Source organism: Pinus tabuliformis, chromosome 4_1 (genome assembly GCF_031772625.1).
Source record: "Pinus tabuliformis cultivar Carrire ecotype Pingquan chromosome 4_1, CPIR1, whole genome shotgun sequence".
In the NCBI taxonomy this organism is placed as follows: domain Eukaryota; kingdom Viridiplantae; phylum Streptophyta; class Pinopsida; order Pinales; family Pinaceae; genus Pinus; species Pinus tabuliformis.
The window spans coordinates 706,017,861-706,031,752 of NC_142303.1; positions in this window are offsets into that span (position 1 = coordinate 706,017,861).

The window sequence follows — 13,892 nt, forward strand, 5'->3', positions numbered from 1 at the left end:
TCTCTTTCGCTGGCTTGGCAAGCTGAATTTTGTTGAACTTCTCCTCGGTCTCGACATGATTCCTTCTATACACTTAATATATTTTGGCCATCACGTACCCCTTCTAACCTCATATATTAGGAGGCATTTGTTAAACACCATTTACCACTCTTATTAGATCTGATGCTATGATTATGGCCTAGGGAAACCGTTCCTTCCAGACTTGGTCCAAAATCTAAAAAAACATTGTTTTATTCCCTATACACTATTTTGCCCTGTGATAAAAGCATGTACATGCAGGTAAACATATACCCAACCCACGTACATATGTTAACACTTAAAAAAAAAATTCCTTAATTTCGGGTGGAATTCATAGGTTTTACCTATTACTCACCTCCTATAGTCTGTGGCCCAACTGTTTCCAAAAACAAAATTAAATAAATAAATAAATAAATAAAATTGGAGAAGTATAAATAAACCTCCATGGGAAGGCCTTAAGGGGGAAGATATGAGATATTGATACTATATGAGATTATCCCTGATCGAGTCTGACAAAATCCCTGTGCCTCCTACACTCCCCAAAGCTTCAGGAAACCCTTGTTTCCTTGTTGGAGATATCCTTCATCTTTCTTGAGATATTCTTGTATTGGTGATGGAGGAAGATTGTTGAGGCCGAGAAAGGACGGATCTGGAGGATAGTTCTGCTTGGATCCAAAGAAGGACTTAGGTTGTATTTCTCCACTTTACATGTAGCTAACCTCAATAAAGGAATGTTGTTCTGTTTCCGATATTAAATGTGTTTATGCATCAATTTATATTGTAATTCGTTTATGAATCTTATATTAATGTGTAATTTCTCATTCATTTATATGATTTAAAGTTAATATCATGAACATGCTTTATGTTTCTACTATTGTATATCGTTCATTTTAATAATTTTTAGGTTTCAAAGACATTAGGAGAAGCTGAGGGTTTGCACCCTACGGGATCTACCCAAACGTAGGACCTCCGGGTGAGGACACTCCTGCACAATTTAGTAGAATAAGAATTTAGGTTGTTTGCCTGAGCATTTCTTGTTGTTGTTTGCCATCCACTCTGTTAGGGTTCTCAATCCAAAACCCTAGGGTGATCTCACCCACAACAATCTATCTTACCTTCAAATACAAGAATGTCAAAATTAACATGTACCTTAAAGTGGGTTGTGCCTCTGAGGTGGTTGTTGGATGAAGATGCTTCGGTCGGTGATATCCACCAAAGGATCTAGTAAACATTATCCATCATGTCATTCATTTGTTGCTTAAGGGATTCTTTGAGCAACATTTGAAAGGATATCTTACTCCCTTGTCTTTCTTTTCCTCCACCATGGGAGGTTGTTGAGGTCGGCGAGTCGGTCTTGCAAGGGTTCAACTAGGTCACGTCCTAAATCCTTATACCTCAACCTCATTTAAGGAAGTTGGACCAAGGAGATGTAGCCCAGGAGGGGTGAACTCCTTCATCAAAACACTGTGTTAAGTGTTCATTTTGATGGTTTGTTTTATATTTGTTTGTTTTTGTTTAGCACTTCATTTATATGATATTTTGCTCATGAATTTGACATAAAACTTGACAATTTACAGTTAAATTCAAAAACACCACAAGGAAACCTATGCACATGAAGAAAATGATGAGCAATCGTTTTCTAATTCTGACATTGAAATTAGCACAACAAAACTAACATTCAACAACAGATCAAGTTGGTATCAAAGCAAGGGTTATTTGCTTGAGTTTTGTGCAATTAGGGTTTTAATGGTTGCAAATTTGTAATGCTTACAAGGTTAAAGTTGCAGAGAGGAGAAGGGAAACTATTGGTTGCAAGTTCTAAGGTTATGACTAAAAAAAGGAGAGCCACAAGGCCACAATCTCCACCCAGAGTTTCACTCCCAGCTGCACTTGAAGCACCTCAAGTTTTACCTTTAGTTGAGATTGAGGAGGTACAAGCAGTACCAAAAGCTGAGCTTGAATCCAAATCCATCATGTTTGGAGCAAGAGAGACTGAAGGTCTTTCAGAAGAGGAAGAATTCAAGAAATATTTCTATGATTTAACTGACATGGTTAGAGTCCTCTATGAAGAGAGGAATACTAGGATGGTTGGAGAGAGTTCTAAGTTTCCACATGGAGAGGGAAGCTCAGAAGATAAAAAAGATGAAAATAAGGATTCAAAGGGTAATGTAGGAAATCCTCCTCCATATCCACCATCTTCATCATCTTCCTCATCATATTCATCATCCTTTCACTCGCAAACAGATGGACAAACCAAAGTGGTCAATAGGACAATCATTCATCTTCTTAGGGGATATTGTAGCAAACATCCGAAGTTATGGGATGAACAATTGCATTACATACATCATGCATACAACAAGGCAAAGCATTCTTCCACAAACACATCGCCATTTGAGGCATGTTTTTGGTACTTGCCAAGATCGCTATTGGACTTCATATTTGATAAATATGTTGTTATTGATGGTCATAGCGACATAGATAAAGCAAGGAAGTTCATTGAGAAAATTCAGTTGATACATGACACAGTGCAAGAACAACTTGAAAAGAGTCAAAGAAGCTACAAGGTAAGGCATGAAAAACACTGTGTCGATCATAAATTTCAAGTTGGTGATGAAGTTGGTTATATATTAGAAAAGAGAGACTTCAAGGGGAAGGTAAAAAGATGAAGCCAATCCGTTATGGTCCTTTTAAAATTCTGGTAAAGATTGGTAACAATGCGTTTAAGCTAGATTTTACTCCTTATATGCAAATATACTTTGTTGTTAATGTTGAGAATTTGAGATTGTTTGAGCCTCCTTTGATTGATGATCAAGGAGAGCATGTTCAGATGTCATCAATAGATGATTTCTCACCAGAATATCTTGATGAACTTTAGCAAGATCTCATACTTGACAGAAGAACCAGAACTTCAAAGAGGGAATGTCGAATACCTTCGAGTGGGACTCAAGGGACAAAATACTTTTAAGGCCAAATGGATGAATATTGAGAAGGTGAGGGAGTTGTACCCTCACTTGCTAAACAATTGATAGTATCTTTTGGGATCCAAAATGCTACCAGTGGGGAGGAATGATCAGGTGATTAGTATTTATCTCAAACATCAAAGTACTCAGAATCGCTCAAAAACTGAACGTCCGTGTTCGCCTCGTCGATACAATCCCAACGAAACTTGTTTCACTCAAAACAGAGCTCGTATGAGAAAGATAGAGACTTTTGTCCACTTTGCCAAACAGAAGAATTTTGAAAAAAAAATTACAATCACTGCCTAGTCAACAAATTGTACCGTTGACGTGGTAGGTGACTGTGCAGGTCAAAGTTTGGTCAACAGTGAATGAGGTCGCGCTAAGTGGCACTTTATGATTGGTTGATAGTTTGATGTGTCAGTTTTTTTATTAGTTGTCAGAGGACCAATGAGAAGGTGACGTGTGGAAAGCCCAAAGGCCGCCATGTGTCCCTCCCCAAGGGCCTAGCAAGTTGGCACGCAATGTAAAATGTTATTTGGTAGGCCGGTGGAGTTGAACCTGCGACCTAGCCCACACAAGCACCAAGGCCTACCGTTATGATTCCACCACATGACTTAACATTTATGTGGTTGAAGGACTATTTAAATGTTAAGCGACAAAGGTTTGGAGGTAAGGAGCCAAGGCTTAGCCCCGACCCCCAACAAAATAGCGTCAGACAACCTTACACCATAACCAAAGGCTAGCACTTAACCCTAACTGCATGTTTAATGCACCAAGTGGGGATTGGCACTAATTATAACATACTTATCCCTTAATTAATCACATATTAAGTTGGTGTCAATTTTAACAGGACCGATAAATCCGGTGCTACTCCAATTTTGGCGGGGCTAACTAGAGTTTCTCCATATTTGATGGAGTTTTCCTAGGGAAAACTGAAGAGACCATAACTTTTGCAAAATTCGACCAATTTTGGCTCAGAAAGAGTCATTCCTAGATGATTTGGATGTTCTGAGCACATTGAAGCATGTCTGAGAAGTAGTATAGCATTGTAAACAACACTTTTTCCATTTTGAGCTAATATAGAGGCCCAAGCCATGGAAGCTGGACCAAGGAGATGTATCCCAGGAGGGGTGAACTCCTTCATCAAAACATTGTGTTAAGTGTTCATTTTGATGGTTTCTTGTATATTTGTTTGTTGTTGTTCAACACTTTACTTACATGCTATTTTTTCTCATGAATTTGAAATAAAACTTGACAAATTTACCTGTTACATTCACAAACACCATAAGGAAACCTATGCACATGAAGCAAATGATGAGCAATTATTTTCTAATTCTGAAGTTGAAATTTGCACAACAAAACTAACATTCAACAACAAATCAGTACACCAACTTCCGAGGGTCTTAACTTTGGCATATGATCTTCTTCTGATGCGTATGATCCCTCATTAGAAATATCTATCTAAGGAATACGAATTTTGAGTACAAACCCTATTGCAAGCTGCAAGTTTACTTGTTTTCCAAACAGATGTCATTTAGGTTCTCAAAACGGTTATGGAAGTTCAAGACCTGAAAATTTTCCAAAAATAGTAGATTGTGCTATAATTAAGGAAACTGAAGGATACAATGTTGGGGGTCCAAGTGGAATAGGTGAGTGGCCACCAACATCCACCTCGATCATTGTTGCTCCCGAAAATCAAATAATCCATGTATACTAGTGTGATCATCAGATTGTCTTTGTCCATCTTCATGTAAATATTGCTTCCTAAACCTCCACTCTTGAATCCTTGTTGTTGAAGATAGTAATCAAGTCTAGCATACCAAGCTCTTGGATCTTGTTGTAATCCATACAAATCCTTCTTTAATTTGCATACAACGTTTTTTTTTTTCAGACAAGTTATACCCTTATTTTTTGTTCCATTTATACTTCTTCTTTTAAATATCCATTTAGAAACATTGACTTCACATACATTTGATACTTTGAAGCCTTTTAAACAAGAAAATGCCTCTAGTCTAGCAATGAGAGTGAAATTCTCTTCAAAGACAATTCCTTCAATTTGAGTGTTTCCTTTGCACACCAATATTGACTTATTTCTGATTATTTATCTGTTTTCATTCATTTTGTTCTTATACACCCACACCATTCTAGTATAATCGTCTATAAATAAAATAAAGTACCTTTCTCCTTGTAGAGCTAGGGTCCTGGTTGGACTGCACATATATGCATGAATGAGTTGTAGAGGCTTTGATGTCAAACATTCCTTTGATTTGAAGTTAGTCCTCATTTGCTTTCCATGTTGACATGGTGCACAAATTACATTTCTGGCTTTGAAATTTTGGGGATATTTCTTACTACTTGATTTTTGCTAATATTCACCAAGTTATCAAAGCTTAGGTGTCCCAAATGCTTGTTCCATAGCTAGCTTCCATTTGCTTGACTCAATAACATCTCTCTTCTTGAATTCAATTGAGAATGTATATATTTTATGTTGTTCTTATTCCTCTTCCTACTAGTTTCTTGAAGATGATCTCCTTATCTCACAATCCTTGGAACAGAAGATGAGATCATGTCCTTAATCGCATATTTGGTTGACACTTAGAAGATTATGCTTGAGTCATTCAATATATAGTGCATTTTGTGCTTTTCTTTTGCCATTGATGAGACTCATTGTGCCTTTACTATAAATTTTACCAGATCCATTGTCTCTAAAGGTCACATTTCAATCAGTGTCTTCGCTTATTAAGATGAACGTTTTCTGGTCACCTATCATGTGCCTGGAACATCCACTATCTACAAACCATTGATTTTCCTTTTCTGATCACATAAATATAGATTTCTATTTTCAGAGGTAGATTCTCCAATTTTCTTTCTCCAAACTTTCTCTCTTTGTTCTAGAGGATAGTTTTGTGCTATATGGCATGGATTATTGCATTTGTAACATTCTAGACTATACTTTTAAAGAAGAGCAAAGGAGTTATAAGTCCTGATTTGGCCTTGCCTCTTTGGTTCAACAATCTTATTTTGATTATTACCCCCATAAGCCTTACAATGTTTTTCCTAATGACCAATATTTTTACAAAAGAAACAGTGACCAAGGAAAATAGTTTGATACCTGTTAGGATAAGCTTGCCTTGATGAGATATTCCTTTCAGGAAGGGGATGCTTCTCATTCCTTGGATGAACTTTGTTTCCTGCAAGGTTAGAATGATAAGATTCTTTAAGAACATCAAAAAAACTTATAGGCTTTTCTTCATTATGGACATTGGTTTATTCCTTTGAATTGGAAGATTTTCTTGTATACTCTAGGCAATATTCATCATGTAGTAGCCTTTGAGAGTTGAGAATGACATTCTAGGTATGAGAACTCTTCAAATTCTTGTTGAATTTTTCCAACTCTTCTTTTAGATGTACACAATTTGATTCTAATTTTTTTGCAAATTTCTTCCTTTTCCTCTGGCTTGTTGCTAGACACTTCTATTCTTTTAGCTTCTTCCTTCTTGGCCTTGAGAGATGTGATTCCTGGAGATAACTTTTAATTCTTCTTTCTAACTCTCTTATTTTCTTTATAATCACTAATCAATGGTTCCTCCACATTTCCTTCTACTTCTTCTGGACTTTCTTCTTCTTTTAGACTATCCATTTCGTTTGTGAAGGCTGTGAATAATACTTCACTGCTTTCACCATATTCTTCTTCTTCATAAGAGTCATCGTTGTCTTGTTTGGAGCATAAATTATTTTTGTTTTAGCCCTTCCTCTTGAACATTCTTCTCTTCGTTTCATCTTCATCATCACTATCATCTTTAAAATGGCATTTTGCTACATAATGTCCTATTTTACCACATTTAAAGCAAATGAGAGGTATTTTACCTTTGAGTTTGGATCCTTTTTTTCAGCTTCTTGACAAATTGTGCCATTCCAGTGTCAGAATCGTCGTTGATGCAATTACAATTCTTTCCCTTTCTTGATGTCTTAGATGCCTTAAATGCAACTTCCTTTTGAGTTGAATTTCCTGACCTCATATTGTATGTTGTGATAATTCCATGAATTTCATCCATTGATAGAGAGTCCAATTTTTTTTGTTCTTGTATGGCACAAACCTTCGCATCAAAACGATCTAGAAGAGATCTCAAGTCCTTTTGGACAGTCGTCCTCTCTTTAACATCTTCACCTAGACCTTTTAGATAGTTGATTACATCATCTAATTGAAGCAAATAAGCAACAATGTCTTCTTCATCATTCATCTTGAGACTTTCAAACTACTTTCTATAGGTTTGAATTTTTTCCTTTATTACCTTGTCATCTCCTTCATAAATATGGATGAGCTTGTCCCACATCTCCTTAGTTATTTTAATTTCCCTAACTTTGGTGAATTTTGAATATGACAAACCACTTGTTATAGAATTCAAGGCTTGTTAGGTCCCTAAACACTAGTGTATTCGTTGATTATTATTATTGTAGCCGCCTTATTTTTATTGTTGTGCCCTTGCATTATTATTGTTATGTCAGCTCTGATTATAGCTTTGATACCAATTGTTATAGCTCTGATACTACTTGTTATAGATCTAACCCAAGAATATTATAGATCAGATATGAAAATATAAGATAATGCAAATAAACCCGAAAATAATATGAAATGGTTCTTTATTGATCAAACCCTTAAGGTAGGGCAACACCATACATTCACTCCTTAAGGAAGGAGAGCACTCCACAAGCCATATGCCTGTTCATACAATAATCCTTGAATCTCTCTTTCACATTCTTGATGTGGAGTCTCTAGCCTCTATATAGGCCTCATACATACAATACCATGGGTCATTAGCATGGTTCCCTCATACCATCAAACTAATACCATGGGCCCATTACATTATTACTAACTACTTGTGGTCCCTTACATGATATGGGTTAACCACCTTATTTATTACTATGGCCCATCCCATTATTACATTATTACCTTGAGTACCCCCCTTGGTACCCCATATTATCCCCCCTAGGTATTTGACATTCCACCCCCCTTAGCATGTTTCGTCCCCGAAACATGGGAAGAACACAAATAATAAGATCTACTCAAAAGAGTAGTCCACTGGTACCATGCACGTGCATCTCGCCATCCAAGAGAAAGGTGAACCCTCAATCTCGCTGGTGCCTCGCTCGCTTGAGATGGAAGTTGACCATGGCAGCTCTTCTGTGTTGATGTGTAGTAGGTGGATCGTCGCCCCTCTCTATATGCCATGCAGGGGTTGTTTTCCTTGTATCTAATTTGTTGCCATCTTGTTGGTTGTTTTCTTGTTGGGTGATGTGGGTGGTGATATGATGATGGTGTATCTTTCTTTAATTCACCACCTAATGGAGCTTGATTGGTATCTGGTACATGTTGTGGTGCTTGCTGTTGTTTCTTATCTTCCAATATTACCTCAACCACTGAGTCCTCATCCGATGTAACATTTTCTGCTTCAACCTCTTTGGACTCTACCTGTTTTACTGGTACCTGGTTTGATGTTTGTGTTTGGTTTTTGACCATCAATGGCTCATCATCTGATATGTCAGTCCCTGGAACATCTTCTACTTCAGACTGTTTATTAATGGAAATATCATGTAATGTAATTTTCTTCTTTTTATACCAGAGCTTCAGGAATTTCTTCTGCACATTAATATTGATAGTACCCACCTCTTCCATCCAAGGGTATCCCAAAACAACATCCACATTAGCCATATCTGAAGCATAAAAATTAGAATGCAATACATACTTGTCCATAGAAATCTTCAAATCTTTATAAACTTGAACATCCTCATTATCAATCTGTGCAGTTTCAATGTGTTTTGCTGGAACTTGCAATCTTTTTGCCAAATTAACACTTATAAGATTTTGCTTGCAACTAGGATTTATAGACACAATGATTTTCTCCTTCTGAATCAATCCATGAAACTGCAATAAAGATATACCAATATGAAATAACCCCATATGTTTCTCCTTATCTTGTTTTCTAATATGAGACCATCGATCTAAAAGTAATTTTTCAAATTCTTCATCAGGCAAGTTGTAACACTTCTTTTGGTTAGGTAATCCCCACCATGTGGCTGCATCATCTCTAAAGAATTGCACTAAAAACCATTTCCAATTGTTTTTCCATAACGATTTCTGTTCTTTTATGTATTCTTCAATAGTAGGACCATTATCTTTCCTTGTAAAAAATTCCTTGCTAGAAGCCATGAAGGTTTGGAAAAATTTCACTTGGCGAAAATTTGAAATTGTCACAGTTTAGTCAATATTGCTCAGATTTCATATTATGACCTATTTTCGGAAATGGAACAAGCATTTTGCATCTTCCCATGTGTTAGAAATCTTGATACAGGCACTAGAATTTCAGATCTACGCTACTACTCTCCCGCAGTCACCAATATTTCTGCAAAAAGAGCTGATTTTAAATCAGCGATATCTCCCTCATCCGGACTCCGATTCGACTGATTTTTTTTTTGAAATTAGGTATTTTTTCACAAAGATTCATATCTACAGTTATATTTTGTAGATCTTGCACCAAGACGTCCAGATCTACGCCGCAAACTCGCTTCCCTGAAAAATTGTCTGCAACCCCACTGATTTTTAGATCAGTGATATCTCCTTCATCCAGACTCCAATTCAACTGATTTTTTTTTTTTTAATCGGCTATTTTTTCACAAATAATCCAGATATTCAATTATATTTTGCAGATCTTGCACCAAAATGTACATATCTGATCTGCAAACTCGCCGCCCCTGAAATCCTACAAAAAAAAAAAAAAAAATCTCCACTTTTTTGCCCAAGAAAGTGCTCTGATACCACTTGCTATAGCTCCGATACCAACTGTTATAGCTCTGATACCACTTTTTATAGATCTAACCCAAGAATATTATAGATCAGATATAAAAATATAAGATAATGCAAATAAACCCGGAAATAATATGAAATGGTTCTTTATTGATCAAACCCTTAAGGTAGGGCAACACCATACATTCACTCCTTAAGGAAGGAGAGCACTCCACAAACCATATGCCTATTCATACAATAATCCTTGACTCTCTCTTTCACTCTCTTGATTTGGAGTCTCTAGCCTCTATATAGGCCTTATACATACAATACCATGGGTCATTACCATGGTTCCCTCATACCATCAAACTAATACCATGGGCCCATTACATTATTACTAACTACTTGTGGTCCCTTACATGACATGGGTTAACCACCTTATTTATTACTATGGCCCATCCCATTATTACATTATTACCTTGGGTACCCCCCTTGGTACCCCATATTATCCCCCCTAGGTATATGACAATTACCTTGTCATCTCCTTCATAAATATGGATGAGCTTGTCCCACATCTCTTTAGTTATTTTAATTTCCCTAACTTTGGTGAATTTTGAATATGACAGACCACTTGTTATAGAATTCAAGGCTTGTTAGGTCCCTAAACACTAGTATATCGTTGATTATTATTATTGTAGCCGCCTTATTTTTATTGTTGTGCCCTTGCATTATTATTGTTATGTCAGCTCTGATCATATTGAGACCCATTAGACTCCTGTATATAGAAAGGAGGCTTTGTCATTTGTTCATTTGTGTAATGTAAAGGAGGTTTCCCCCTAGAAGAGGCTTATTTTGAAGTCATTTAGCTATCTCTTCTTCTATTTTGTGAGTTAGTTGCATAACATTTGGTATCAGAGCTTTGGATTCTAGGGTTTCACAACTTCAAATAGGGCATCGTGGGTTTTCACTGTAAAAATTTTTATACGAAGTTTCAGAAGTTTAAATTAAAACCCATTTCAGAAAAAATCTTGATGAACCTCTTGTTCGAATTTCAGATCTTGGATCATTATATTTTAGGATATATGATCTGGGGAAGTTAGGTTTTTTGCAGGCTTCCGAATTGCACCTCAAACATGTGACCTTGGGAAAATATTCATAACTTTCTCTCTAAGCATCGGATCCCAATTTCATAAAAAATTACAAAAATAGGACAGGCTATAGTTTATTGGGTATCATTTTCAAATCTGAAGGTCAAGAATGTGACATGTGGCACTTTGTATATGTTCTCTCTACTGAAAAAAGTATATAATCAGGTCATCTTGGGACAATGGACATAACTTTTTCTTGGAGACTCCAATTTCGATTAGACTTGTGGCATTGGAAAGAGGACTCAGAGGAATACCATAGGTCGCAATTTCAAACCTTGTAGATATGAAAATTTAGAGATACATCAGATTCAATATCGAGCTCCTACATATCAAAAAAAGGTGTGTAGTTTTTTTTTTTTTAATTGCATAAGTTTTGTTTGAAAAATTAGTTTGAGGTGTGTTATGTGGAATTTTGCATCTACAGATAAAGACAATTTCCCTAGATGAGTAGCTACACCTAGAACAACATAATTAAAGCGCTTAACCTTTTTCTATAGAAGATAAATAAGACAAGGGACCTACTTGTTATCATTCGCTTTCCCTTTGTCTCCTTTGTATGGCTCCTGTCGCTCCTTCTCGAACTTAAACCGCTCAACAAGTACGTGCAATCATAAACAGAGGACAAAAACCAATCAAAGTAATAGATCTATCTACTATAAGCAAATGGAATCAAAAGCATTCACACATATAATCATCATACATAAAGACAAGAATATGGGAAAAGGTGTAAACATCTTTATTAAGTAGAAGGAAGAGTTACAACCACGAAGTCTGATCCAATGTCACTCCTCCAACTTGGGTTCCAACCAACATCACATCAATAGCACAACACTCCGGCTGCATAACAATACTTTATTACAATCTCAATTCTCACACCAACAATATCTCCTTACAAATTCTCAAATTCCATCCCCTAATCACTTAGATGAGTGCTCAATTTATAGGAAAATGGAGGAGGTTTGGTCATAAATGAGGGTATTGAATGGCCTTCCAAACTTAGAGTTAGTTTCCATGGAGGAAGGGATGAGAGTATAGGAGGTTACTTAACTCATTCCCTATCCAATTTCGAGCTTATAGAAGATGATAACTATGGGAATCTTCTAGAAGGCTCCAAAAGATAAGAATATTCCTAGAACCCTATGATGATTTAGCTCAATCTTGCCCAGCGTAGGTCAAAGTGGGCCTAAGTGCTCTGGAAAGCACCCTGACATGGGCCTACCTACATTGAAGTGCACTTACCCCTGACCAAGGCTGCGCTGGTCCCTCAAGGAGGCATTTCTGGAGGGCTTCAGGCCAAGAAACTCTCAGGGAAGGAGGCATTCAAAATGATGACTTGTCTAGGGCATGTAGCAACTAGATTAGGGTTTGATGAGCCCTAATAGTACTAATCTGAATGATGGGAGTGATGTGCCCAAATGGATCTGTAACAACTGCCCCCTAAAGCATGAAGTTGAAAATAATAATGTCGAGTGATATGCTTTACAATGTGATGAGGAGGTTCCAAAGCGGATGGTGACCTGCATCGATTACAATACATAATATCATGATGTTTTTATTTTTTCTCATGAATTGCTAGGGAAGTCAGACACATTCTTAGCATATAAACTTTCATTACAAGTACATAGATAGTTGTCTACAGATATAGACCCATGATGAGATGACCATCAATGTAAATCCATTGTACAGATGATTTGGTACTTTCCTTAAATCACAACCCGAATGGATGAAACTAGATCCGGGGTCTTCTATCTCGTTCAACCATTCATTCAAGTACGAGTCTAACCATGCGAATATGTGATCTGAAGTTGAACATGGGAAGACACCATTTGATTACCATCGAATGATAATGATAATGATCCTCAAGGTACTGTAGTACATTCCGCATGGTGTGAATGGATGTTTTGATGTCGAACACCACACAAATTCTTTCAGTCAAATGCCAGTGATGTCAACCTATTACCAGAAGCGAGAAACCTACCATTGATGTATGCAAGCCTCAAGGTACTAAAAGGGTGTTTCTAAGTCACCTTCTTGGATAATGTGCATGATGTCGACAAGAAGCGACTCGTCGCAGGAGGGCATTGATGTATCCCACATCAACGACATGAAACGAGTGTAATGATTTTTGGAGACGGAATGTGACTGATGACACAAGGTTCAAGAATGGCAGTCATGAAAATAAAGGTTTATGAGTATTGCAAAGGATGAATTTAACTAAGTGACTTCTCTTGAACATGTTAGTGACACTGAATGAATTGGTAGCATTGACCCAAAACCAAAGTAATGGATGGTATGATAGACCAAGGTATGATGACCATCAAGCAGATAACCCAACCTATGTAGTCACAGTGATGAAGTGAAAGTTTCATGTTCAAGAGAGACCTGCTGCCATAAAGTAGTTTACCCCTTTTCCCATTTTCCCCGGTCATTGCTAACCAGTACCTCTTTATTTTTATCAAGCTTGAGGAGGATAACATATGCTTGTTGTATAATTCCAACCTTCAGGTGAATCCATCACTATGTGATGTTTTAACGAGTCTAGAAAAGGTGAAGCTCGGTCTTGTCATGATGGAAAAGTTTGTCGCTATTTGATGTTTTAACGAGATTAACAACAACGATAACTTGGTCCTTTTCATGTTTACAGAGTTTGAACAGGGACAAAAAGAAAACTCCACAAGATAGATTTGTATCTCAAGTCTGAAAAAGCATAAAACAATACAAGAGAGAACCTATTGACCATGTTCGATCAACATATTCCTTTTTCTGTTAGGTCCCTATAATACTAGTGATTTCCCCATTACTATTGTCATTATATCCATTATTGTTATTATTGCGCCCCATAGAATCCCACTATGGTTATTTTTGTGTCTTTATATTATTATTGTTAGGTCGTCTTGGTTATATTGTGACCCCTTAGACTCCAATATATAGAAGGAGGTTTTATCTTTTGTATCATCCAAGAATCGTTCATTTGTGCAATGTAAA